The following is a 3,973-nucleotide window of genomic DNA, read 5'->3' on the forward strand; positions in this document are numbered from 1 at the left end:
ATATAAATAGCAATAGAGGCTATCTAAGCCAAACAGACTAATAACTTGCCACCGGTGGAAGTGAGCTGTGACTCTAAGTCGCCATGTGCGGGCTGCTTAGGATGATAGCCTCATCGCGATCTTTAATGCCTCGTGCCTTTCCAATATGGAGCTGAAGCAAAATGCTTCTTCCCTCCTCGTGGGCACCGCTCCCTATGAAGACGCCGAGCGACTTAGAGTCACAGCTCACTTCCACCGATAAATAACCAGATTTGAAGATGTCGAATGTTTTTAATTTTGTAATTTTATCATGATTAGTTCACTGTGTCTATGTCCAACCTCTTTATGATCCATGGGATCAAATGAAATATTTTTGTAGCTATTGAACGCAGTTATATTACTCCACTTGGATTTTCAATTAACCACTTTTTGTAGGCAGCGTTGCTCTTGTCATACTGCCATATTTTCTATTATGTACCTTGGGTTTATAAATCCACATTTATATTATAAGTGAAGTGGAGATATTATTTTGACACGGATACACGTGTCATATTAGGTGGCTTTTTTCTTTTTGTTTGGTGCCTATTACAAACAGGTATCCAACACTGAAGAAACCATAATTAGCATCGAGTGGCTAAGTGTAGTGTTGTTTAGTGTAGATCCTGCCCTAAAAGAGTCTACCTTCTCGTGGTTTGGGACGCCTGCCTTTACACGCACATGAACTTGCATCCCAGTCTTAGTCTGTAGGGTTCAATATTGAGTTGGCCCAACCTTTGCAGCTATAACATCTTCAACTCTTCTGGGAAGTCTGTCCACAAGGTTTAGGAGTGTGTCTATGGGAATGTTTGACCATTCTTCTAGAAGCACATTTGTGAGGTCAGGCACTTGTGTAGGAGAGAAGGCCTGGCTTACAGTCTCCACTCCAATTCATCCCAAACGTGTTCTATTGGGTTGAGGTCAGGAGCCTGTGCAGGTAAGTCAAGTTCCTCCACCCCAAACTTATCTATGTCTTTATGGACCTTGCTTTGTACACTGGTGTGCAATCATGCTGGAACAGGAAGGCGCCATCCCCAAACTGTTCCCACAAAGTTGGCAGCATGAAATTGTCCAAAATGTCTTGGAATGCTGACGTCTTAAGAGTTCCCTTCACTGGAACTAAGAGGCCAAGCCAAACCCCTAAAAAACAACCAACACCATAATCCCTCCTCCACCAAACTTTACACTTGCCACAATGCAGTCAGGCAAGTACCATTCTTCTGGCAACCACCAAACCCAGACACGTCCATCAGATTGCCAAACAGAGAAGCCTGATTCGTCACTCCAGAGAACACTTCTTCACTGCTCTAGAGTCTATCAGGTCGAGGGCAAGCCAGTCAAGTTCCTCTATCCCAAACTCGCTCATCCATGTCTTTATGGACCTTGCTTTGTGCACTGGTGCGCAATCATGTTGGAACAGCAAGGGGTCATCTCCAAACTGTTCCCACAAAGTTGGGGGGCATGAAATTGGCCAAAATGTCTTGGTATGCTGACGCCTTAAGAATTCCCTTCACTGGAACTAAGGGGACAAGCCCGACCCCTGAAGAACAACCCCACACCATAATTCCCTCTCCACCAAATTTTACACTTGGCACAATGCAGTCAGTCAAGAACTGTTCTCCTAGCAACTGCCAAACCCAGACATGTCCATCAGATTGCCAGACAAAGAAGCGCGATTTGTCACTCCAGAGAACACGTCTCTACTGCTCCAGAGTCCAGTGGCGCTATGCTTTACACTACTGCATCCAACGCTTTGCATTGCATGTGGTGATGTAAGGCTTGGATACAGCTGCTCAGCCATGGAAACCCATTCCATGGAGCTCCCTACGTACTGTTTTGCTAATCTGAAGGCCACACAAAGTTTGGAGGTCTTTAGCTACTGACTCTGCAGACAGTTGGCGACTTCTGCACACTGTACTCTTCAGCATGCGCTGACTCTGCTCATTTTACGTGGACTACCACTTCATGGCTGAGTTTCTGTTGTTCCCAGTTGCTTCCACTTTATTATAATATCACTAACAGTTAACCGTGGAATATTTGGTAGCAAAGAAATTTCACGGATGGACGTATTGCACAGGTGGCAACCTATCACAGTACTACGCTTGAATTCACTGAAATCCTGAGAGCGACCCATTCTTTCACAAATGTTTGTAGAAGCAGCCTGCATGCTGAGGTGCTTGATTCTATACACCTGTGGCCATGGAGGTGATTGGAACACCTGAATGCAATGATTTGGAGGGGTGTTCCAATACTTTTGGCAATACACACACACATACATACAGTCATGGCCGAAATTGTTGGCACCCTTGATATTTCTCCAGGAAATCATGTATTTCTCACGAAACGTATTGCATTAACACATGTTTTGCTATACACATGTTTATTCCCTTTGTGTGTATTGGGACAAAACAAAAAAAGGGAGGAAAGAAAGCAAATTCGACATAATGTCACACAAACCTCCAAAAATGGGCTGGACAAAAGTATTGGCACCCTTTCACAACTGCGGATAAATAAGAATGTTACAAGCATGTGATGCTCCTGTAAACTCACCTGGGGCAAGTAACAGGTGTGGGCAATATAGAAATCACACCTGAAAGCAGATAAAAAGGAGAGACGTTCACTTAACCTTTGCATTGTGTGTCTGTCTGTGCCACACTAAGCATGGACAACAGAAAGAGGAGACGAGAACTGTCTGAGGACCTGAGAACCAAAATTGTGGCAAAATATCAACAATCTCAAGGTTACAAGTCCATCTCCAGAGAACTAGATTTGCCTTTGTCCACAGTGCGCAACATTATCAAGAAGTTTGCAACCCATGGCACTGTAGCTAATCTCCCTGGTCGTGGACGGATGAGGAAAATTGATGAAAGATTGCAACGCAGAATAGTCCGGATGGTGGATAAGCAGCCCCAAACATGTTCCAAAGACATTCAAGCTGTCCTGCAGGCTCAGGGAGCATCAGTGTCAGCGCGAACTATCCGTCGACATTTAAATGAAATGAAACGCTATGGCAGGAGACCCAGGAGGACCCCACTGCTGACACAGAGACATAAAAAAGCAAGACTACAGTTTGCCAAAATGTACTTGAGTAAGCCAAAAGCCTTCTGGGAAAACGTCTTGTGGACAGATGAGACCAAGATAGAGCTTTTCGGTAAAGCACATCATTCTACTGTTTACCGAAAACGGAATGAGGCCTACAAAGAACAAAACACAGTACCTACGGTAAAATATGGTGGAGGTTCAATGATGTTTTGGGGTTGTTTTGCTGCCTCTGGCACTGGGTGCCTTGACTGTGTGCAAGGCATCATGAAATCTGAGGATTACCAAAGGATTTTGGGTCGCACTGTAGGGCCCAGTGTCAGAAAGCTGGGTTTGCGTCCAAGATCCTGGGTCTTCCAGCAGGACAATGACCCCAAACATACGTCAAAAAGCACTCAGAAATGGATGGCAAAGAAGCGCTGGAGAGTTCTGAAGTGGCCAGCAATGAGCCCAGATCTAAATCCCATTGAACACCTGTGGAGAGATCTTAAAATTGCTGTTGGGAAAAGGTGTCCTTCCAATAAGAGAGACCTGGAGCTGTTTGCAAAGGAAGAGTGGTCCAAAATTCCGGGTGAGAGGTGTCAGAAGCTTATTGATGGTTATAGGAAGCGACTGATTTCAGTTATGTTTTCCAAAGGGTGTGCAACCAAATATTAAGTTAAGGGTGCCAATACTTTTGTCCAGCCCATTTTTGGGGTTTTGTGTGACATTATGTCATATTTGCTTTTCTGCCTCTGTTTTATATTTGTTCCAATACATACAAAGGGAATAAACATGTGTATAGCAAAACATGTGTTAATGCAATACCTTTTTTGTGTGAAATACTTGATTTTCAGGAAAAATATCAAGGGTGCCAACAATTTCGGCCATGACTGTATATATACACACACATACAAATAAAATGCTAAACATATCTGTA

The sequence above is a fragment of the Staurois parvus genome, unplaced genomic scaffold, assembly GCF_062004578.1.
Source record: "Staurois parvus isolate SC_StPar_1 unplaced genomic scaffold, SC_StPar_1.0 ptg000155l, whole genome shotgun sequence".
Lineage (NCBI taxonomy): Eukaryota > Metazoa > Chordata > Amphibia > Anura > Ranidae > Staurois > Staurois parvus.